The sequence below is a fragment of the Gossypium hirsutum genome, chromosome A07, assembly GCF_007990345.1.
Source record: "Gossypium hirsutum isolate 1008001.06 chromosome A07, Gossypium_hirsutum_v2.1, whole genome shotgun sequence".
Taxonomy (NCBI): Eukaryota; Viridiplantae; Streptophyta; class Magnoliopsida; order Malvales; family Malvaceae; genus Gossypium; species Gossypium hirsutum.
In genome coordinates this window covers 86299504-86324657 of record NC_053430.1, presented here as the reverse complement: position 1 = coordinate 86324657, position 25154 = coordinate 86299504, and the positions used below count along the sequence as shown (strand labels likewise).

The 25154-nt window shown below is 36.3% G+C and overlaps 2 non-coding genes across 2 annotated transcripts; one reads left to right on the top strand and one right to left on the bottom strand.

Moving 5' to 3' along the window:
• Positions 1–3582: 3582 nt before the first annotated feature.
• On the top strand, positions 3583–3689 carry LOC121203884 (small nucleolar RNA R71). Its single transcript, XR_005898817.1, has one exon. It is a non-coding gene; the product is annotated as a small nucleolar RNA R71 (small nucleolar RNA).
• Positions 3690–13998: 10309 nt separating this feature from the next.
• On the bottom strand, positions 13999–14105 carry LOC121204166 (small nucleolar RNA R71). The gene has a single exon (XR_005899095.1). It is a non-coding gene; the product is annotated as a small nucleolar RNA R71 (small nucleolar RNA).
• Between the last annotated feature and the right edge of the window lie 11049 nt (positions 14106–25154).

The window sequence follows — 25154 nt, the reverse complement described above, 5'->3', positions numbered from 1 at the left end:
CATGAACTCCTCAGTGTACAGCCCTAGTGCAATCTCAAACTCGGGTACGCTCAACTGGCGTACTAGACCACCGAGGTGGAACTGGACCATTCCAGGATCATTGAAGTTGGTCATGACGGTCTAAAGATGGAACATCGAGCAGAGTTTTAATGTGAACTCGAGATACGTCGGCTTGACGATCTCAAAGAAGAGCCCCCACAGGTCAATCGTCAGGAGGGCTCCGACGGCGTCAGCCAATTGAATCTGTTCAAGTACGGCCTGGTCAATGCAGCGGCCCACACCTAGGGGCCAGGCCTGTAATGTCTGAAATAACTCCTCTTGGGGTCCCAAGGGGAACTCGACGGAAGGGTGACGGATCTCAGCGGTAGGACTCGATGATGACGCTGTTGCTTTCCTCTTCTTCGAGGCAGGGGCAGCTGTCTTCTTACCACGTGAGGATGACATTGTATATCTACATTGAAAAGTCAAATTTTAACCAATATGTCCCAAGAATAGCATGGAAAAACAAAACTAAGTAGGAATATTTCATAAGACTCAGGCACTAGATGAAGTAAACAAAACTAAAACAACTAAAGCAAATATATTAGGTTATTAAAATAGGACTATGAGAATAATGCTACGGGAATATCTAATGCATGAGTGCATGTGGGTAAGCATAAAATCCATGGAAACGAGAAAAATGGATGAATGTAGTATGAAAAATAGCAATATTCTTTTAATGACAAGCATGAGTATTATTATTCTACTATGAATATTCACTTAAGATAGTCAAATGGATCAGAGAAATAATGAAATAGGCAAAATATTTAAAGACAATAGAGAGAAAAGAGTAAACAAATGCAAAAGGGAGAAGCTTGGATCATCGGAAACAGTGTTATAGGCGGCGCACGGGCGTGGCAAGTAGGGCGTGTGGAGTTGCAGCGGCTAGGGTTAGGTATTTTTAGGGAGGGAGATGATGAATAGTGAGGGGTTTATATAGATTTTGGGGCACACGGCCTTGGGACTCGCCCGTGTGTCCTAATTTTTGCCCGTGTGTTTCACAATTTTTAAATTTAGGCGCGTCTAACATTCGCCCCCACGTCCGTGTTCCTTAGGCGTGTAGGTGCACATGGTCGTGTCGCACGGCTGTGTCTTGCTTCGTTTGCTTCTCCCACACCCGTGTATAATAGCCCACGCCCGTGTTAGTTTGACATTGTCGACCACGGGTGAATCGCATGGGCGTGTCGCACACCCGTGTTAAATTATCAGTTTCAACCACGGTTTCAAGGCACGGGCGTGTCTCACGCTTGTGTTATTTTGGCAGTTTCGCCCACGGCCATGTCGCACGGCCGTGGCAACTTATAGTATCCCGTGTTGGGGAGAAATTTTTTCCCTATTTTCACACGGTCGTATCGCACGGTCGTGTCTCCTCCTGTGGTGTGAGCACATCCTAAGGCACGCTCGTGTGCCTGGCCGTGTGGATGGGAAAGCCCTGTGTTACAAGACCCAGTTAGTAGGTTAGATGTGAAAAACTAGAATTTAAATAAATAATTACTATTAGTGCTCGGGTTGCCTCCCGAGAAGCGCTTATTTATAGTCTAATCTTGACTTACCTCTCTGGTGTGTGATCATGGTGGCTCGAGGAGTTTACACTCCTTATCCCTGCTATCAACTTTATCAATATAAGGTTTAAGACGAGTATTATTTACCTTAAAAGTTTCAAATTTTGGGTGAATTACCTCGACTGTACCATATGGGAAAATACTGAGTACCGTGAGAGGAATTTCTTCATTAGGTTCAGAAGTGGTAATGCGAGGATCTGCTGCATCTAGTAGTACTTTGTCTCCAACCTTAAGTTGATTTGGTGATGTATTAAGCTCATCTTGGCTCGGTTTCGATTTATCGAGTGTTCTCGATTTCTATGTCTGCCATTCATCTAGTTCCTCGATTTGTAGCCTTCATTCTTCATAGATAAGTCCTTTGTTGTTGCTTGAACATGGTTCGTGTAGGTTCTTCGAACTTATTTCCTGCAAAGTAGATTGCACCACATGGTCAGTTTTAGTAGAATGATTTATACAACCACCTTCAATTTTCGATGTGTTACTCGAATTACGAGCTTGAAGGGTTATTGTTTCATCTCTCACACGAAGTGTGAGTTCACCTGTGCCAACATCAATTATTGTTCTAGCGGTTGCTAAAAGGGCCTTCCTAAAATTAAAGGAACGTTACTATCCTCTTCTATGTCTAGAACAACGAAATCAACTGGGAATATAAATTTGTCAATTTTAACGAGTACATCTTTGATAATCCCCCTAGGAAATCTGATTGTTTTATCGGTTAATTGAATACTCATCCTAGTTTGTTTGGGCTTCCCAAGACCTAGATGTTTAAACATTTTGCAAAGCATGACATAGATACTAGCCCCTAAATCAGCCAAAGCATTATTAACATCTAGGCTACCAATTAAACAGGGAATCGTAAAACTCCCTGGATCTTTTAATTTGTTGGCCAGCTTATTCTGTAGTATGGCTGAGCAAACCGCATTTAGTTCCACATGTGACGCCTCATCCAACTTTCGCTTATTTGTTAAAAGCTCCTTTAAGAATTTGACCGTGTTTGGCATCTACGAAAGAGCTTCAATAAACGGTAAGTTAATATGTAACTTCTTTAATAAGTTAAGGAATTTATCGAATTGTTCTTCTGTGTGGTCTTTCCTTGTCGCATTTGGGTACGGCATACGAGGTTTGTATTCTTTACTTACCAGTTTTTGGTCATTATGGTCCACCTCACTCTTACCTTTACTTACCACAGTTTCTTGCCTCAGTTCTGGTTCAGGTGCAACTAACCCTTCCTCATCTTGAATGGTAATTGCATTGATTTACTCCCTTGGGTTAGATTCAGTGTTACTCGACAGGCTACCTTGTAGTCATTCAGATATCAATTTAGAGTTGACTTATCTAAGTTTTGAGCCCTTGGATCGATGCTTGTTGATTTTTAAGTGTTATCTCAGTATTCTGAAAATGAGTTTCTGACACCCAGATGATTTTTGTTAGCATCTCCTCAAGGTTCGACTTTTTCTCTTGTTGGTAGGGTGGTTGTTGGAAGATTGGAGGTGTTGGTGGTCGCTGATTTCCTTGGCCTCCCCGTAAGAAATTTGGGTGGTTCCTCGAACCTTCATTGTAAGTATTACAATAAGGATTATTTTGAGATTGAGGATTATTACCTATGTAATTTAACTGCTCGTTCTCCATGTTGTGGCGATAGGGTGGGAAATCTGAATTGCTTGATCCACCTCCACTTGCTTCACATTGCATTACTGGGTGATCCTATGAAGAACCAAGAAAATTGTTAATTTTTCTATTCAAAAATTCTACCTGATTAGAGAGCATGGTGACCGAATCGACGTTAAAAATGCTGGTTATTTTCGTTGGTTTTATCCTCATGACTTGCCACTGATAGTTATTCAGTGACATCTCTTCTATAAATTCATAAGCATCTTCAAGTGTCTTATTATTGATGGTTCCGCCAGTGGCTGCATCGATCATCTGTCGAGTTGAAGGATTTAGACCATTATGAAACATTTGAACCAATAGCCAAAGTGGTAACCCATGGTGAGGGCACCTTCTCAAAAGGTCCCTGTATCTCTCCCATGCATCGTAGAGTGTTAGTAAATCCATCTGCATAAAAGAAGAGATATCATTACGTAATTTGGTTGTTTTAGCCGACGAAAAATATTTTAATAAAAACCTTTCGGTCATTTGTTCCCTAGTAGTGATTGAACCTCGTGGTAACGAGTTCAACCATTGTTTAGCCTTATTCCTCAACAAAAAGGGAAACAACTAAAACCGAATGGTATCATCAGAAACGCCATTGATTTTAAAAGTGTCACAAAACTCTAGGAAATTTGCTAAGTGAGCATTGGGATCTTCATCCTGCAAACCATCAAACTGAACAAACTGTTGGATCATTTGAATGGTGTTAGGTTTAAGTTCAAAATTATTTACAGCAACAGTAGGCCTAACTATGCTCGATTCAATTCCTGTTAAAGAAGGTTTTGCGTAATCATACATAGTACGCAGAGCAGGATTTTGATTAGCAGCAATCGCAGGAGGTAGCGGATTTTCTTGGTTTTCAGCCATCTCCTCGGTTGTGGTTGAAATATCGTCCTTTTTCTCTTCCTCTGTGTATTTTAAGCTTTACCTTATTTCTCTTCTATTTCTGCGAACTATGCGATCGATCTCACTATCAAACAGTAATGGTCCCGACGGGTTTCTTCTGGTCATGAACTAGAAAAAACTGTCAGAAGAAAATAAATGAAGAATTAGAAAATAAAATAAAAATTTAAATTGCAATAAAAGTAAAATTACTAAAGTAATGAAAATCGAGTGTTCCTAATATCCTAGTTCCCCGGCAACGGTGCCAAAAACTTAATACGTGATATTCACGACAGGTTTTAAAAATTTATAATTAAGCGTTCTTGAAAGTAACTATTATCACGATGAAGGAAAGTGTACCTATCGAACAATAGTATAGCTTTAGCAAGACCGGCTTGTCGAACCCAAAGGAACTAAGAGTACTAGTAATTACTTTCTTTTTATTATCTAGCCTAAAAATTGAGGGACTTGTTTATCTAAATTAATTAACTAAACTAAGAGTGCACAGAAAGAAATTGAGGAAAAGCTTTTGGGAAAATTCGATTGATTAAGACAATACCCAAGGAAAAATCCACCTAGACTTCACTTGTTATTTGACTCTGAATCAGACGATTTATTCATATGACTTGATCCGTAGAGATCCCTAAGTTATATTATTATCTCTCTCGAGACTAATAACGTCTAACCCTAGGTTGATTAATTGAAATCTCTTTCTAACTAACACCTAGTGTTGCATTAACTCGATCTCTAGATCCTCTTATTAGGTTTCACCCTAATCTGGCAAAATCTTATCACCTTACCTCTACGCGTGCAATCAACTCCGCTTAATCTTATCAACCGGTTTGCAAGCCCTCGGTTTGCAAGTTCCTCGGTTTTTTTTGGTTGACAGGGCTTGCAAACCGAGGAACTTGGCAAAGAAACGAGAAAAAGCCGATTTCGAGGCTAGAGATTTGAGAAAGAGGCCAATAAGTAAACCCTATCTATCTTCTTCAAAAAAATCACGGAATTCATATAATCGTTCAAATACTTTAGTCGGATATACTAATAGAGATTGTGGGAAGCAATACACGAGTCCTAAAGCTCAAGCCACCTTAGTATCAAGTGTTTTAGTGTCACAACCAACAAACCTGAATGTCAGCAATGTGGAAGATGGCATTTTGGAGATTGTTGGATGAATAACAAAGCTTGTTTCAAATGTGGCTCGGAAGATCATTTTATCCGGGATTGTCCTGAGTTACCCGAGAAAGACAAATTTCTGAATACAAGACTGAGCAATACAGGTGCCAGAGGGAGACCACCTAGAAATACGGGAAATATGACTAGTAGCAAAGGTGCAACAAAGGATTTGCAGTGAGATCCGAGGCTCAAGCACCAGCCAGAGCTGTTCACGTTCGCGAGGATGCGTCAACACCAAATGTTATCACAGGTACATTTTCTCTCTATGACACTGATGTAATTGCTTTGATTGATCTTGGATTGACTCATTCGTATGTTTGTAAGAATTTAGTGTCTAGTAAGAATTTACCTGTTGAGTCTACCAAATTTATGATTAAAGTGTGGAACCCCTTAGGTAACTATGTCCTAGTTGAAAGTTTGCAAGAATTGTCCTTTGATGACTCGGGGTTACTGTTTTCTAGAAAATTTGATGCTTTTACCGTTTGATGAATTCATTGTGATTTTGGGTTTGGATTGGTTGACTCTGCATGATGCTGTTGTGAATTGTTGACAAAAGACTATTGAGTTGAAATGTCATAATAATGAAATTCTTTGAATTGAATCCGATGAGTTGAGTGGATTGCCTATAGTGATATCGACAATGTTAGCTCATAAATATGTGAGGAAAGGTTGCGATGCTTATCTTGCATTTGTACTGGATACAAAAGTGTCTGAATCGAAGATTGAATCAGTGTCAGTGGATTGTGAATATTTGGATATGTTTCCAGAAGAGGTACTTGGGTTGCCACCGATCAGAGAGGTTGAATTTTCTATTGAATTAGTACTGAGAACATCACCGATATCGATAGCTCCGTACAGAGTGGCTCCAACTGTAACAGCCCGATTTTGGGCCTAGTCAGAATATTGGTTTCGAGACCACAAATCTGACATAAGAAAATTTATTTTTATTATATTTATATGGTCTAAAATTTCACAGAATGATTTCGTGAAAATTTCTTTCGAAAATTTTGACTTTTGGGCATTCAATTTAGTACAATTTAGTTAAAAAGACTAAATTGTAAAAATTACAAAAGTTGAGTTCTACATGTTAGAGGTGTCCAACTGTTATGAAATTTTAAATTGGAGGTCCTTATATGGAAATTAGACCATTGGTTAATTTTTTGGAAAAAATGGACATGTAATAGGTGAAATATAATATTCTTAAGTTAGGGGCATTTTGGTCATTTAGTATTTAAAATGAATTAAAAACAAAATAAAAGCCAAAATTTCTTGTCCATCTTTTTCATTGGCAAAATTTTACTTGAGAAACCATGGCTAGGGTTTTCCAAGCTTCCAAGCTCGATTGTAAGTTCGTTCTTACCCCGTTTTTAATGATTTTTACGTTTTTGAAATCCTCGTAATAAAATCTACCTATTTCTACCATTTATTTGAGTTATGATGGTCTAGGGTTTGACCCATGTTATAAATTTTTTCATTTTGATATTTAATGGTAGATTATGCATGTTTATGGTTAGAGAAACAAGTTTTGCTAAGTGATTTTCGGTGAAAATGCTTCAAAGGACTAAGTTGTAAAAGTTATAAAATATGTAGTAAAAGTGTGTTTTAGTGGAAATTGTGGGCTGTTATAGTTATGAAATTGTTCGACTAGGCTTAAAGTACAAAGAAATTGAATAAATTTCATTTTACGAGTCTAGGGGCAAAAGTGTAAATATGATAAAGTTTAGGGGCAAAAACATAAATTTTCCATAATATGATTTGTTGGTCACAATGAATAATGAGACTAATAAATAAGCTAAATGTGATATTTTAAATCAAGGAAAACGAGGTTTGGACCTAGAACAGGGGAAAAACGTGTATTTGAATGTTAAGTCTTTTTCACCATTTTTTGTATCGAGGTAATTTCGTATGTTTAATAAGAATTTAATTGTACATGTATGAATGTTTAATTGATATAATTGCGATAAATGTCTTATTATTAAAATGAAATACGAATGCTTTGGAGTACGGTATTACGGAAGTGACCATGAGATTTTATGATACACTATGCAATGATATGATCTAAAATATGTTTATGATACTTGATGACATTTTGATGAGTTGTAATTTCATGTTTAAATGTGATTATCTTTATTATTATCTTTATTATTATCATTATGAAGAATTATGTGATTAATCATTATCATGAGTTATATGATTGGTCGTTTGGACAAGTTCAACGAAGAAGTGTAATTAAGGAAATCCCTTTTGAACCTTAGGAATAGTTTAGGATACAAGTGACATGTCACTAGGAACCATGTGATCTGAGCTCATGAGTTTTGGTCTGAGTTCATGATATATGTGACACATGTTATGGCGGTTCTGGTGCTGGTCTTACATGTTCTACTAGTGCTGGGTAGTCCGACATGTGTTGCAGATACCTAACAGCTTGTGTGAGTGGCCTACATAGATACATCTTGATTGACAGCTTGTGTGAGCACACCCGTGAGTAGCTCAAAAGTGAGCAACATGATATGAGGTGTGCAAGTATCCGATGGTATTCCAAGTGTTCAACGGGTAAATTATCGAGTAACTTGACGGAAAACCCGAAGGGTAAGTTAATGAGAAGAATAAGTATACGGTTATGTTATGATATAGTATAGGTACGTACTCAAAACTCATAAGCATTAAGCTTGGTATGTGGTAAGAATGCAAATGAATGAGTTATGTCTATGAGAATGATTTTCTATGATGACCTTGTAATTATAGGTCTATATTTATGACGTAAAAGTATATGGCCAGTTTGATTGAGAATCATGTGTAAGGCTTTTAGGCCAAATTGAATTGAGATACAATGTGCTTATTCTTTTAATGTTGTGATTCAATGAATAATGAAAAGAGAGAAAGACCTACACAAAAGGCTAATAAAAATGGATATGAAAGTATGGATAGCTAAGAGATTTGGACCATTGAAGGATGTTAAGCTATATGAATTAGGAAATATGAATATACATAATTAATATGCACTTTCATTATGAATGCTGAAATGTTTTGCCAAGTGTTGAAGTGTTTTATTATGAGAGTTTATGTTTGCTCAACTAATGTCAAAACAGGACAAATTTATGTTTATAGATTAAAAGATGAGCATTACAATTGATTAATGTGTAACCATGAGAACATATTGATGAAATTGGTAAATGCATGTAAATGATTCAGTTATTATTTTCATACGAACTTACTAAGCTATATAGCTTACCCCCTTTTCTTTCCCACCTCTCATAGGTTTATTCAGCTAGCTCGGGTTGGACATCATCGGAGATTCTATCAGACTATCAAGCTATCATGTTGGGTAAATGAATGTAAACCTTTGAGTCTATGGCATGTATAGGGACTTAGTCATTTTGTGTAAATGTCATTATGATATTAGTCATTTTGTGTATGTGTCATTATGATATGGCCAAATGTATTGGCTTGTAATGAATAAGGATTTGATTTGGTATGTAGCCATATAAATTGGCTTGTATTTGCTAATGGGTTGCAAGCATATTAATTACTCATATGCCTATGCCAATGTCATTGTGTGATGTGGTTGATAATGGTATGTTAATGAAAGTTAGTACAAGGGAATCATGAAAGAGTAAAATTAGCATTAAAACAATATTTGGCAGCAGCAGTAGTAAAACTTTGAAAAACCACCAAAAATTATGAAAACCAAATTAGAGGTTGAATAAAATATGAAATCAAATCTTATTGAGTCTAAAAGAAACGATGTAAGCAAAATAATTTCATTTTATGATATATTTGATTTTTTTGCGAGACAAGGTCAGAATGATTTCGAGTTCCCTTGTTCTGACTTTGGAAAATCATTAAAAATTGTATAAAAATATTTGGGAGTTTAAATTTATATGTTTTATTTTTTAATGAGTCTTATTTCAAGAGAAACAAACAGGAACATCATCCAAAATTAATTTTTAGTGAAGAAAGGTCGAAACTGTCAAACAGAAGAATAGGGACAAATTTGAAGAATTAACTGTACTTATTGGCTAAACCATAAATTCTGAAAATTTTATGGTAGGAAGATATTTGAGTCTAGTTTCAGAAAAATCAAGCAGATCTTAATTTAGAGTTCTGTAGCTCATGATATAAATAATTTAGTGACTATGACTCAAGTGGACAGTTTTGTTATGAACAGTAAATAATTGTTTTGATATGTTTAAGCCTTGATTATGGTTGTGTTGGTAGCTTAATTGTGCTATGTTAAGTTCCATTGAAAGTGCGTATGTGAGTGAACAAATGAGGGTGGCAAATGGCTAGGTAAATAGCCATTTCCTTGGCCACATAGGCAGAGACACGGCCCCGAGACACGTGCGTGTTTGTCGTTTGACCCCAAATTGTGCATGACATCATAAACAGAGAGTTAGTCCCAAGCAACACGAGCGTGTGTGCCTACCCACACGGGCGTGTGACTCTCCAGAGCATGAAGATTTCTAAGTGTAGTAAAAGTTCCAAAAGTTTTTGGTTAGTCCCGAACCACTCCCAGCGTATGTTTTGGGCCTCGTGGGCCCATATAAAGGATGATATGCATGTGATTGGATGAATTTGATTTGGTCCAAATTTTATGGGCCGGATTTGTATGAATGTTTATGCTTAAGTCCGGTAACGCCTCGAACCCTGTCTCGGCATTGGATACGGGTAAGGGGTGTTACACCAACAGAATTGAAGGAATTGAAAGCTCAATTGCAAGAGTTAACTAATAGAAGTTTTGTGCGACCAAGTTTTTCACCCTGGGTTGCACCGGTTTTTTTTTTTGTAAAGAAGAAAGATGGATCGATGAGATTGTGTATAGACTATCATCAGCTTAACAAGACTACAATTAAGAATAAGTACCCTTTGCCGAGAATTGATGATTTGTTTGATCAAATGAAAGGAGCAACAATATTTTCAAAGATTGATTTGCGATCTGGCTAATATTAGTTGCAAGTTAAAGATTAGGATGTGCCAAAAACTGCATTCAGAACCAAGGACGGGCATTATGAATTTCTTGTTATGCCATTCGGATTAACTAACGCTCCTGCAGTTTTTATAGATTTGATGAATCGAATCTTTAGACCGTATTTAGATATATTTGTTGTTGTATTCATTGATGACACTCTGATCTATTCTCGAGATGAATCTGAACAAGTCGAGCATTTGAGAATTGTATTACAAACATTGAGAGATAAGCAATTGTTTGCTAAATTCAGCAAATGTGAGTTTTGGCTCCTAGAAGTTGTGTTTTGGGGACATATTGTTTCAGCGGAAGGCATCCGAGTTGATCCGAGTAAGATTTCAGCAGGTGTTGACTAGAAACCACGTTAAAAGTTTTCTGGGATTAGCTGGCTACTATCGACGTTTTGTAAAAGGGTTCTCGATGATTGCTACACTGATGACTCGATTGTTACAAAAAGATGTGAAATTTGAGTGGTCTGAGAAATGCCAATAGAGTTTTGAGCAATTGAAAGCATTGTTAACTAAAGAACCAGTTTTAGTTCAGCCTGAGTCAGGTAAAGAGTTTGTGATTTTTAGTGACGTGTCATTGAACGGTTTGGGATGTGTACTAATGCAAGAAGGCAAAGTGATAGCTTATGCGACCAGACAATTAAAACCGCATGAAAACAATTATCTGACACACGATTTAGAGTTGGCCGCTATTGTTTTCACATTGAAAATCTGGAGACATCATTTGTATGGTGAAAAATGTCATATCTTTACCGACCATAAGAGTTTGAAATATTTAATGTTTCAGAAAGACTTGAATTTGCAACAACGAAGATGGCTTGAATTTTTGAATGACTATGAATTAGTGATTGATTATCATCCAGGGAAAGCAAATGTAGTCACAGATGCTCTGAGTAGAAAATCTTTATTTTCTTTGCGAGCAATGAACACACAGTTAGCCTTATCTGATGATGGTTCGATTTTAGCTTAGTTAAAAGCTAAACCAGTATTTCTTCAGCAAATTTGTGAAGCTAAAAAAATGTGACAATGAATTGCAAGCTAAAAGAGTACAGTGTGAGTCGACTACTGATTCAGAGTATCAAATCGGATCCGATGATTGTTTAATGTTGGTAGAATTTGTGTACCAAGAAATTTAAAGTTTATTTAGAAAATTCTACATGAAGCACACAGTGGTTGTTTATTGTAAACTGAAAAATATATAGGATTTTTCCTGTATAATTTGTCACCTTTTTACTTAAATTCGTTATTAGAATTAAGTAATTGTTTAAAATTCGTTATTAAAACTAAGTAAGTGTTTAATAAATTAATGAAATATGTGAAAATATGAAATTAGGACAGAAATTATTAAAATTTGATTTTATGCTTTATTATATAGTTTTCATGCATAAATGACATATTTTATATTGATTTGAGCATATTATATTTTTAAGACATAAAATGGGCCATGCATGATTAAATTAAAAAATAAAATATTAAATTATATTTAATAATTCATTTTAAAACATTCCATTAATAATTTGGGTTTTAATTAAATATTTAAATTGGTTAAATTTTATTCTTTGGTCATTTAAATTAATTTATTTTGGACAGGTCTGATAGCTTTGTTGGATTACAAAATTGTCCAAATCGAAGACCAAGCCAACCCAAATTCGACTGCACATGGTTGTCCTCTTAAACCACTTTTTGGTTTAATTACACAAGGTCCTTGCATTGTTGAAGAAATTAGAGATTTGCCTGAAGATTTACGTTTGATCGAATCTCAGTCTTGATTTATTATGTCATTTAATTTTCTTAAAAATCAAGCAAAAATCAGCTCAAATTCCACTAATTGTGGCTGGCCATCCAAGGAAAATATTTGAAGAGACTAAAACTTGATATTTTTAGCAAACTACCCACCTCTCTTCACCTATAAATATGACCCCTTCATTCCCTCATTCATCATCCCTCATCATTCATCATTCTCTCTTCTCTCCAAATTCTCTTAGCCTTTTCCATTCCCCATGCCTAGCATCATCTCTTCATAGAGATTTTAGCAATTAAGCCTCTTAAAGAGCCCTTGGTTGGCCACCTTAGAGAGCCATCAGTAAAGGAGCAAAGTAAAGAAGCAAAAGAGTCTAGTAAGTCAGAGTCTTGGGTGACAGCCACTTTGATTTGGGTTTAATCTTTCCTTTCTTTAATTTAATCTAAAAATTTTGCTATGTGTTCTTTGTTCTTGTTTACAACAATGTTAGCTTAATTTTATTTAAGCTAGGATAATTGCTTTGATTAAATAATATTTATTTGATTCATGCTTATAATGTTTGTGCCTCAATCAATCATGTTTTCAATTAAAATCAAGTATGTATTTCATTCATACGTGATTGAAATACACCTGAATTAGCTGAGTGATCCTAACCAGATGATAGCCAATGGACACATAATTGAAATGTGCATGCTCAATTTAGATCCTAACCTGATTAAATTACAGGTTGCATAACAACTTTAACCAAGCTCTGTTATCTGCATAGTTTTTAAATTTGTGTGATTAAACTGTTTCCAACCTAACACGTCCTTGTTACCTCACATGAATGCTAAGAAACCCTTAGTAAATAAGGATAAGTAAAATGCGTATTTACTAAGTAAAGGATTCCAAAAGGACCTAATGTGGTTTCCAAACTCATGAAAGATCGAATTGCCATGGAATGTTTTTCCCAATATTATTAAACATGTTTATGATAAGTTGTGTTTAATTAAAGTAATTGTCCTAGTTTATTTATGTTATAATTGTTGCAAATTGTGTTTAACTTTGCTAAAATCTATCTCATTCATATAGTTTGCATACTTAGGATAATTTGCATCAAGGATCATTGCATTTAGTTAAATATATTTTAATCATCACTTCTCAACTATATTGTGTTTTTATTTACCAAATTGTTAATATAATTTTACAAATTAGGTGACATACAATCCCTGAGGAGACGATAAATTGACACTTACTTATTACTTGATAACGACTGTGTACACTTGCACAAACCTACATGTTACAAGTTTTTGGCGCTATTGCTGGGGATTGTTAACTGTTGCCATAGTTTTTTTTTTGTGAAATTATTTACTTCCAATTTGGTTTATTTCTAACATTACTAACTTATTCTTTTTAATTTTGTCATTTTCTTTTCAAGTGTTTATGAGCATAGACCGAATTGTCGATTTACTCCCTGTAGACCCTGAAATTGAGCGAACTTTCAAAAAAAGAAGACGTGAAAAAACAATTCAAAGAAAAGTCGAGATGGTCCTTGGAAATCAGAATCAAGATCGAGGTAATGAAGTCAATCGTGTACGAAATCCCATCCTCATTTCCAATGATAGGGATCAACGCATTAGACAATATGCTGTGCCACTTTTCACTGAGTTAAATCTAGAAATTAGAAGGCCAGTTATTGAGGCAACCCAATTTGAATTGAAGCCAGTGATGTTTCAAATGTTCCAAATAGTGGGCCAATTCAGTGGTATGCACATAGATGATCCATATCTCTGCCTTCGATTTTTTATGAAGGTGAGTGATTCATATAAGATAGCCGGTGTGACTGAAGACACATTGAGGTTGAAGTTTTTTCTATAATCGTTGCGAGGTCGAGCATGAGGATGGCTCAATTCATTGCCACCAAGTTCCATATCTACATGGCAAGAGTTAGCAGAGAGATTTTTGGTTAAGTATTTCCCGCCTAGCAAAAACGCTAAGTTGAGGAACGAGATCACAACTTTCCAACAATTGGATGACAAGTCTTTGTATGAGGCTTAGGAGTGATTCAAGGAGTTACTTTGTAAGTGTCCTCATCATGGGATTCCTCATTGTATCCAGTTGGAGACATTCTATAATGGTCTCAATGCACATACAAGATTGATGATAGATGCTTCTGCGAATGGTGCAATTTTGTCTAAGTCTTATAATGAGGCTTATGAGATCATTAAGACGATCGCGAATAATAGCTATCAATGGCCAACAAATCCAACAACTTCAAGAAGACGTGTAGCTAGAGTTCATGAAGTTGACGCCCTCACTTCATTATTGGCTCAGGTATCGTCTATTTCCTCTATGTTAAAATAGTTTACTGCTAATAGTGCTAATAATTTTGTAGCTTAGCCACCAAATCCATTTGAAGTTGTAACACCCTTAACTCGTAACCATCCCCAAAATAGGTTAAGAGGCATTACCAGACTTATAACTCAATTCAAAACAATTATTTATCCAATAACATCTATTCTCAGGCAATATCATTCATTCACATTCAATATGTACTTAAAACAAGCGTACAAGGCTTTAATCATGCATTTGGGACTAAATCGTAACATATTAAAAATTTTAGAAACTTAGAAAAATTTCAACATTTCAAATGTCACATGCTTGTGTGAACAAGCCGTGTGCCTCACACGGCTAGTAGACATGCCCGTGTCTTAGACCGTGTGAAATCAGGGCATACATACTGACTTGTGTCACACGGTCGAGGACACGGTCGTGTGTCAGGCCGTATGAAAACTAGAGAGGATATTGACTTGGGTTGCATGGCCAACCACATGCCTATGTGTCTAGCCCGTGTGCCCTTCGAAATGGCCACACACGCCCGTGTATCAGGTCGTGCCAAAACTGTAGGGTATACTAGGTTATGCAACACGGCCAAGTCACACGCCCGTGTGCTAGGCCGTATGCCATTTAGGGGGTATACTGACTTGTACCACACGACCGGTCACACGCCCGTATGTGAGGCCGTGTGGAGCATACTAACTTCAATTTCATTTCTACACTAGGGGACACACGGCCATGCAACATGTCCATGTGTTACACACGGCTGAGACACACGTTCGTGTCTTTGCTCGTGTGGACAAAAATAGGCTATTTGCAAAGCCATTTTGCCACCCTATAAACACAAGCATTTACAAGCATAATTGATGACATTTATGCAACTCAATTGGAAACCAAAATAACCATTTCAATACATAATATTTTCCATATCAAAACATAACAAATTCATACCCAAATACCTATCCATCATCATGCATAATCCATTCATTTAACAACCACATATCAAGACTTTACTTGCATAATTTCATTCCATCATTCCTTGCCAAAACATACCATAATTGAACATTTCAATTCAACTAAAACACAACATCAAAATAAGCCAAATCACATGGCTTACTTATACACAAAAAATATACCAAAGTCATGATATCAAATAACATAACTATCATCTTTCTAACTAGCCTATACATGCCATATTTACAAATTCACAAGTTCAAAAATACCAATCAAAATTTGGATACTGTGATGTGCAACTCCGACTTGTCCGAAACAAGCGAGCTAGCGAACCTCTATAAAACATAAAAAAAGAAATAGAGTAAGCTTACAGCTTAGTAAGCCTGTATAATTCAGAATTAAACTTACCATTTATACATAATCAAAGCAATACAAATATGCAACAATTCAATTAACCAACGCCTAATCAAAAGTATTCATCACATGTTAGTCATTGTAAAAATACATGAAATCATCCATTAGTACAATGCTTATCATCATTCCAAATTCATATATCATGTATAACATTAGTAACATTTATAAACCGTAACTCATTCGTATAACATTATTTAGGCCCGTTGAACCTAATAGAACTTCAAAGGATACTCAAGTGAACAAAGCCAATAATCTGTCAATTCATATTCACATATGCTCTTTTGAGCCATGATCGGTAAGCTCCTCTTGAGCTGATGGACAGTAAGCTCTATTGAGCTGAAATGGTAAGCTCTATCGAGCTAAACAATAAGCTCATACGAGCTAAAACGGTAAGCTCTATCGAGCAAAATAGTAAGCTCATACGAGCTGAAGTGGTGAGATCTATCGAGCTGAACAGTAAGCTCAGACGAGCTATGGTGAGTCCACAACAAATACAAGAGCTCGACCTAAACGGTAATATCAGTAACCTGTTACTGATAAATACAGTAAGGCATTTATACTTCAAACATTTCAATTATACAGTTCAAACGAGGCTCAGTAACAATTACAATATATCAGTAAGGCATTTATACTTCAAATATTTCAATTATACACATTCATTTCAATAATAACAAGTATAGAAAATTTTGATTCTAATTATACGAACTTACCTTGATTTGCTCGGATGAAAACTATTGTCTATTTGCCAACCTTTCTTTTTGCCCGATCTAGTTCCGGTATTTGTTTATCTTGATCTATATAATATCAAATTAACTCATTCAAACTTTCATTCAATTCAATTTAGCCTAAAACATTCATTTTGCCTAAATTACAAATTTACCCTTAAACTTTTGACTACTTTGCAATTGAGTCCTTTACATACAAAAATACAAAATTGCACAATTAGGCCATAACCCATGGTAGTCAAATTTCATAGGGACTCCATTTCTTTCATTATTTCATCCTTTTAACTACCACATTTTACATTTTCATAATTTAATCCCTATTTGACATTTTTATCAAAAATTACTTTATAAAACTTGGAAAACTATAATCAGACCTTCATAATCTTCCATTAAAAATCAGAGAAATCAAGTATTCAACAATGGAACTTTTCAAAATCATGAATAAATTCAAAAATTAAGGTATGGGCTAGCTAATATACAAAGCAACAATCTCAAAAACGTAGAAATCATCAAAAACGGATCAAAAATCGTACCTTAATTGACAAATATACTTAGCCGAATGAAAAGAAGAGAAATCGCTTCCTTTGGCCCTAAATTTCGGTTGAATAAGATGAGAATATAGCTAATTTGGCTTTTGTTTTCATTAACATATAATAATTATGCTAATTACTAATTTACCCTTAATGAAAAATCATTAAAACAAGCATAATAATGTCCATAATTGTCCATTTAAATAACCAATTGTCCAATTAAAACTTAAAGACTTCCATATTAATAAACCATAGCTATTTAATACTTTTAAACAATAGAACTCAACTTTTACGCGTTATGCAATTTAGTCCTTTTTATCGAATTAAGCATTTAAACAGTAAAATTTCTTAACGAAACTTTCACATAATTAATCTATCATGCTGTAGACTTTATTAAAATAATAAAATAAATATTTTGACTTTATATTTGGGGTTCCGAAACCACTGTTCTGGTTTGACCTAAAAACAGGCTGTTATAGAAGTAGTTTTTTGTGTGTACTGTAGGGAAGGATATTCTTTTGAGAATTGTCCATCAAATCCCAAGTCAGTGTACTATGTACGGAACCAACATCAAAATAGGAGTGGACAAGGACCCTAGTCCAACTTCTACAATCCTTCATGGCGTAATCATCCTAAATTTTCTTGAAACAACCAAAGAAATGGACCGAAAAACAACTTCTTGCAGCATAGACCCAACCAATCTCAAGGGTTTAATCAGCAAGCTCCAAAATCACCTGAAGCTGATGCATCAAATAGTTTGGAGAACATGTTGAAAGCATACATGGTAAAGAATAATGCTTGGATCCAAAGCCAAGCAACAACATTGAAAATTTTGGAAAACCAAATAGGTTAGTTAGCTACAAAGCTTCGTAATAGACCGAAATGAACCTTGCAGAGCCACACTGAGAATAAAAAAAATTTGGCAAAGAACATATCAAGGCAGTGGCATTGTGAAGTGGTAAAATTTTGGAAGCTCGATTGATTGATGTCGAAGATAAGCCCGTTGAGAAGAATCAACCAGCTGTTGAAATTCCTACACCAAAGGAATCAGAATCTGCAAAGACTGACAAGGTAAATCCTAAGTTGGTGAATTTAGATACTTTAACATCTTCTTTGGGTGTAGATTTACCTACTTAGAAGAGTTATTTGGTTCAACTGAAAGTTCCATCACCTTCATATCCACAAAGATTGTATCAACACAAGCAGAAATAGGAGGTGTAATTCAAGAAGTTTTTAGATGTTCTAAAGCAGTTACACATCAATATTCCATTGGTGGAGGCTTTAGAACAAATGCTGAATTATGTGAAGTTTATGAAGGATATACTGTCTAGGAAGAACCAACTGAGTGAGTATGAGACTGTCGCTTTGAAAAAGGAGTGCAGTGCGCTCCTGCAGAACAAACTGCCATCGAAATTGAAAGACCCAGGAAGCTTTACTATACCCTATAACATTGGTGAATCTTACTATGGTAACGCTTTGTGTGACTTAGGAGCGAGTATCAACTTGATGCCTAAGTCTATTTTTAAGATGCTAGGGATAGATGAAGTAAGACCTACAACTATGACGCTTCAGCTAGCGGATTGACCTTTAGCATATCCCGAAGGAAAGATCGAGGATGTTTTGGTAAGAGTCGATAAATTTATTTTTCCTACTTTTGAAGCAGATAAGGAAGTGTTGATCATCCTTGGGAGACCTTTCTTGGCCATGGGAAGAACGTTAATTGATGTACAGAAAGGTGAACTCACCATGCGAGTTCAATATAATCAGGTAACCTCTAACATTATTAAAGCAATGAAATTTTTCGATCTGGCAGAAGAATGTTCAGTTATGGAAGAGATAGAAACCTTGGTTTTTATGGAAAATAATTTTGAAAAAGTTCCATTAGAGAAAGCCTTAGATCTTGACCCTTTGGAGGATGAAGAAGGTGAAGTAAACATGGCTTTGATGCAAGCCAATCCACGAAATTTTATTCAATCCAACAGTTTGAATTGTTGGAGTTAGAAGTTATAAAATTTGTGCAACCCAAGTTGTCAATTGAAGAACCACCTAAACTCAAACTAAAGGTACTTCCTTTCCATTTTAAATACGTTTATTTAGGTGACTGTTCCACTTTGCCTGTGATTATTTCAGTAAAACTGGTGAAAGATCAAGATATTGTTGATCCAAAGAAATTTAAGAAAGCAATTGGTTGGACCATAGCTGATATTCGAGGTATAAGCCCTTATTTTTGCATGCATAAAATTATTTTAGAAAAAGGTGAAAGGGCTTGAATTAATGGCCAAAGGAGGCTCAATCCTATTATGAAAGAAGTTGTGAGAAAAGAAGTGATCAACTGGTTAGACGCAGGAATTATCTATCCTATTTCAGATAGTTCATGGGTAAGTTCAGTGCAATGTATGCCAAAGAAAGTTGGAATCACGATTGTTTAAAATGACCATAACGAGCTAATTCTAACGAGAACTATTACTGGTTAGAGAATTTGTATTGATTACAAAAAGTTGAATAAAGCCACTCGGAAGGACCATTTTTCGTTGCCTTTTATGGATCAGATGTTAGATCGACTGGTAGATAATGAATTCTATAGTTTTTTTAGATGACTATTTGGGATATAACCAAATAGTTGTAGCTTCGGAGGACCAACATAAAACAACCTTTACTTGTCCATACGGTACATTAGCTATTAGGTGAATGCCTTTTAGTTTATGCAATGCACCTGCAACATTTCAAAGATGCATGATGGTAATATTTAATAATACGGTTGAAAATTTTGTTGAGGTTTTCATGGATGATTTTTCTGTCTTTGGAAACACTTATGATATTTTTTTGAGTAATTTGGCTAAGGTACTGAAGAGATACGAAGAGACAAATCTTGTCCTTAACTGGGAAATATGCCATTTTATGGTTAAGGAAGGGATTGTCTTAGCGCATAAAATCTCAAAGAGAGGAATTGAAGTCAATAAAGCAAAGGTGGGCGTAATTGATAGATTACTAGCCCTAATTAATGTGAAAGGTCAAAAGTTTCTTAAGCTATGCTGGTTTTTAGCGAAGGTTTATGAAAGATTTCTCGAAAATTTCTAAACCATTGTGTTTGTTGTTAGAGAAAGATAAGTGTTTGATTTCAACAAAGCATGTTTGGAAGCTTTTGAAGATCTAAAAAAGGGGGCTAATCTTAGCCCCAATAATCGTTACACCTAATTGGAGCTCACCTTTTGAGTTAATGTCCGATGCAAGTGATTATGTTGTTGAAGCTGTGATGGGTCAAAGAAGAAACAAAGTGTTTCACCCTATTTACTATGCAAGTAGAACTTTGATGGGAGCCCAACTCAGTTATATGGTAACTGAAACAGAACTTTTTGCCATAGTTTTTGCTTTTGACAAATTCTATTCATATATTATAGGTTCCAAAGTTACAGAATTTACTGACCATGCAACTATTAAATACTTGCTCACGAAGAAAGAGGCAAAACAGAGGCTAATTCGTTGGATATTGTTACTCCAAGGATTTGACCTTGATATCCAAGATAAAAAAGGTGTTGAAAATAAAATCGCCGATCATTTGTCGAGGTTGGGGCAAGATGATGTAACTCAATCATGTGTGCCTATCAATGAGAATTTCCTAGATGAACACTTATTTGAGGTAAGTCAAATTCATGAAACACTTTAGTTTTTTGATTTTGCCAATTATCTTGCATGTGGAATAATTCCTCGAGAAGTGACATACGAACCAAGGAAAAAATTCCTTCATGACAGTCGGTATTATTTTTGGGAGGACCCATTTTTGTTTAAATAGTGTGTAGATAATATAATCCGAAAGTGTATAGCTGAAAGAGAGATTGCTAAGATCTTGTATCATTGCCATTCATCTCCAACTGGGGCACACTTTGATGGTTCATGAACTGCAGCAAAGATTTTGTAAGCAGGTTTCTTTTGTCCTACACTAGTTAAAGATTCTTATGCTTATGTGAAGAACTGTGATAAATGCCAAAGGACCGAAAATATATCAATAAGGAATGAGATGCACTTGACAAACATTTTAGAGATTGAATTATTCGACGTATGGGGCATTGGCTTCTTAGGCCTGTTTCCTTCTTCACATAAGAATAAAAAAATCTTAGCTACTATGGACTATGTATTCAAGTGGGTTGAAGCTGAAGCATACCCTACAAATGATGCTAAGGTAGTCATGCAATTCCTACATAAGCATGTGTTTACACGATTTAGGACACCAAGAGCTATTATTAGTGATGAAGGTTCTCACTTTGTGAACAAATGGCTTAAGTGGTTACTTGACAAATATGATGTGAAGCACAAGATTACTACTCCCTATCACCCGTAGTCTAATGGGCAAGTTGAAAGAGTGAACCGTTAAATCAAAGGTATTCTTGAAAGGGTAGTACTCCCTAACAGAAAAGATTGGTCTTGAAGGCTCAATGATGCATTATGGGCCTATCGAACAGCATTTAAGACACCGTTACTGTAACATCCCAAGCTCGGCCTAGATGTTATGGTCGAGTCTGGCGACGTCATAAGGAAATGAATTTTGAAGACTAATTTATTACGATAAAATCGTGTTCATTTATTACTCCTATTGGTTCCAGAAATCCCCTACTCTTCTAATCGATTGTTTTAAAATATAATTCATTGTGGAAGCTTTAGAAACCTTTTATTTTTATGAAAAACTGAGTTAATTAAGTAAATCCAACCATTTTAGAAAAACCCCTTTGTTTTAGAGAAAATCGTTTAAGAGATCGAGAGTTTAGAAAATACTATAGCTATTTGAAAAGAACCAAATTTTTCCTACGACTAGTAGTTATAAATAAATAAAACCCAATTTTTATGCAAAAGTCCCAAAGAGTCCACAGATTACATTCCAATAATAATAAAACAATTAACAAAAGTAAGCAATTTAAAATATGTGTGGCCACCGTCGAGTCCTCTGCGCACCGACCCGTCTAAGTCTGGGGATTACCTGTGCACATTAAACAGAAGGGGTGAGTTTACGTAAACTCATTGTGTAATCCCATAGAAAATAAACAATAGAAAATCACAATGCACAATTAAAACAGTCTTGGGCCTAAGCCCTTGTTAGTATCAGTAATAGTTTGGGCCTTAGCCCATCTCAGTACAGTATCAAATATGCAGTAGGGCTTTAGCCCATCACAGTATCAGTGGTAGTCATGCAGTATTCAGTAACAAAGTCCTACCAACCAGCTTCTACATACCATCTCTGTCCAACCTTACACTCCATGTGGGGATTAAATCAACCTACCCATCCCTACACTTCAAGTTGTACCGAATACGGTACAAAATACTAGTTTGCAGCAGAGCTGCCATTTTATTAGGCTTAAAAGCCTTTCAGTACGCTTCCTCTGAATAATATCAACCCACCCCCAATGAATGCAACATATAATGGAATTGCATGCTATCATAGGTCTATCAGATACACATTCAATTCAGTATATATGCTTATATATAACATGCTCAGTACATAACTTGCAGAATCTATTTCACACAGATAAGGGTCTAAATAGTGCTTACCGACCCTACGGAAGGTTCACAGTCGACTTGGGAGACCCGTGCAACCATAGAAATCATTTCAGTAAAAATAGGCTCACACGCCCATGTGGCCTGCCCGTGCCACTCACCCGTGTGGACCCATACGCCCCTGTGGCCCACATGACCCAAATCAGTCTAGCCCGTGTGTTGCAAACGACCATGTCTTGCTCTCACGGCCTGCCCTCATTGATCACACACTCGTGTTAAGGCACATGACCTACCACAAGGGCAACCACACGCCAGTGTTAGGGCACATCGCCTACCATACGGGCGACCACACGCTTGTGTGGCATCGACAGTGAGGTTTTTGGCTTTCACCAAAACCTTATTTTTTGTGTAACCATGTACACACCTATATTGTTTTTGACGCAAAAGACACTCCCAAGTACTTCAAGGCCTAAAATCGAAATACCAATATCAATTTTAATAGTTTTTCAAGGGAACTCGATAATTAGAAGTGAATAGAACTCGACTTACCACCAAAAATAGCTCCTTGGAAATGATACTAAGACATGATATACGCGGTTTATCACCCATAGCCTCCTCCTACACCATTAACAGAAGAATGACCGCATTACTAAGTAATCATTATCAACCACGATAGAAGAGATGAGAGAGACTTACTGAACCCGAATCAAAACACACATCTTTTGAGTGGTTTAAACTTACCTTCGATCGAACCACTATGATTCTCACGAATCCAAAGTCTCTAACAATCGATTATGAGTCCTTAAATCTTCCCAAAACTGACGTTAACGAACTCCCATTAATCACCAACTTAAAAGAAACAAATAGAGACTCAGACAATAGAAAGTTACCAAAAAAGAGAGAGAATCGTTGTATGGGAAGGAAGCAAAATAAAAACCAAAAAGGGGGAGAGAAGGAAGGCAAAATTTTGGCAGGCAAAAGATGAGGAAAAACGTAAAAAAGTTCCTTCATAAGAGGGAGAAAACCGAATTTGAGGAGGTAATAATGGTTAAACTAAAACATTAACCTAATCCCTTAATTCGCTTCCCACACTTCCCACTACACATCCACTACTCGACATTTTAGTTCAAATCAAACTCTTACACAACACAAATGGCAAAAATAACTCCATTGCACACTCAGGGATTCAAACTCAAGACCACTAGCATACCAACAAACTACTTAACCACTAAACCAGTAGGCCTCTTCTGATATAAGCTTATCAATAATTAAATAAAAGCCTATTGACCAAAGATTGGGCTTAAATCATAAAAATACCAAAATTTTCCCAAGTAATGGCTTGAACTTGGGATCTTTCACACACACCCAGAACACTTAACCACTCAAGTAGAAGGATATTTGTGTCACACGTTCGCAAAAATAAAAATTTAAATTTTAGGGTGTTATAACTCTATCCCCTAAAAGAAAAATTCATCCTCGAAATTTACATGATTAGAATAGATGAGGATACTGTTGACGTATTGCATCCTCAGGCTCCCACGGGGCCTCTTCAGTGCTAAGATTATGCCATAGAATCTTCACCAAAAGGATAGACTTCCTCCTCAGAACCTTTATGTTATGATCCAAAATCTGAACTGACTCTTCCTCAAAGGTCAAGTCTGACCTAACCTCAATCTCCTCAACAGGAACAATGTGAATGGGTTCAAAGCGGTAGCGCCTAAACATGGAAAGGTGAAACACGTAATGAATACGATTCAATTCTAGAGGTAGATCCAACTAATAAGCAGCTGGTCCCACTCGCTTTAGAATATGGTAAGTTCAATAAATCTAGGGCTCAACTTGCCCTTACGACAAAACCTCAAAACTTTTTTCCATGGCGAGACCTTGAGAAATACGGAGTCCCCCACAAAATACTCAATCTCGCGTCTCTTTAGATCCATATAAGATTTTTGCCTATCCGGTGCCGCTTTCAGTCGATCCTGAATCTGTCTGACCTTATCCTCTATCTCGAAAACCAATTCAGGACCCAAAACATGTCACTCACCCAACTTAATCCAACATAAGGAAGCGCGGAACTTATGACCATATAGTGCCTCGTAAAGTGCCATCTGGATGCTGGACTGGTAACTATTATTATAGGTAAACTCCACTAACAGCAAATAATCCTCCCAACTACCTTAGAAATCAATAACACAGCTCCTCAACATGTCCTCTAGTATCTGAATCACCTTCTCAGACTGACCATAGGTCTGAGGATGTAACGCAATACTGAAGTCCAACCTTGAGCCCAGAGCCTCATGTAACTTCCTCCAAGACTGAGATGTGAAACGAGGATTCATATCAGAGATGATCGAAATCGGTACCTTATGTAATCTCACTATCTTTGAAATATAAAGCTTTACTAGCTTCTGCGAAGAATAATCTGTCCTAACTGGGATGAAGTGTGCAGACTTGGTCAATTGATTCATGATGACCTATACTGAATCCTTCTTAGTGGGTGTTAAAGGCAACCTACAGACAAAATCCATCGTTACTCACTCCTCTTTCCATAACAGAATCTTAACCGGTTGCAACAAACCTAAAGGCAACTGATGCTTAGCCTTAACCTGTTGACATGTCAAACATCTAGCCACAAAATCAGTAACCTCTCACTTCAATCCTGGCCACCAATATAACTCATGGAGGTCTCGATACATCTTATTTTCGC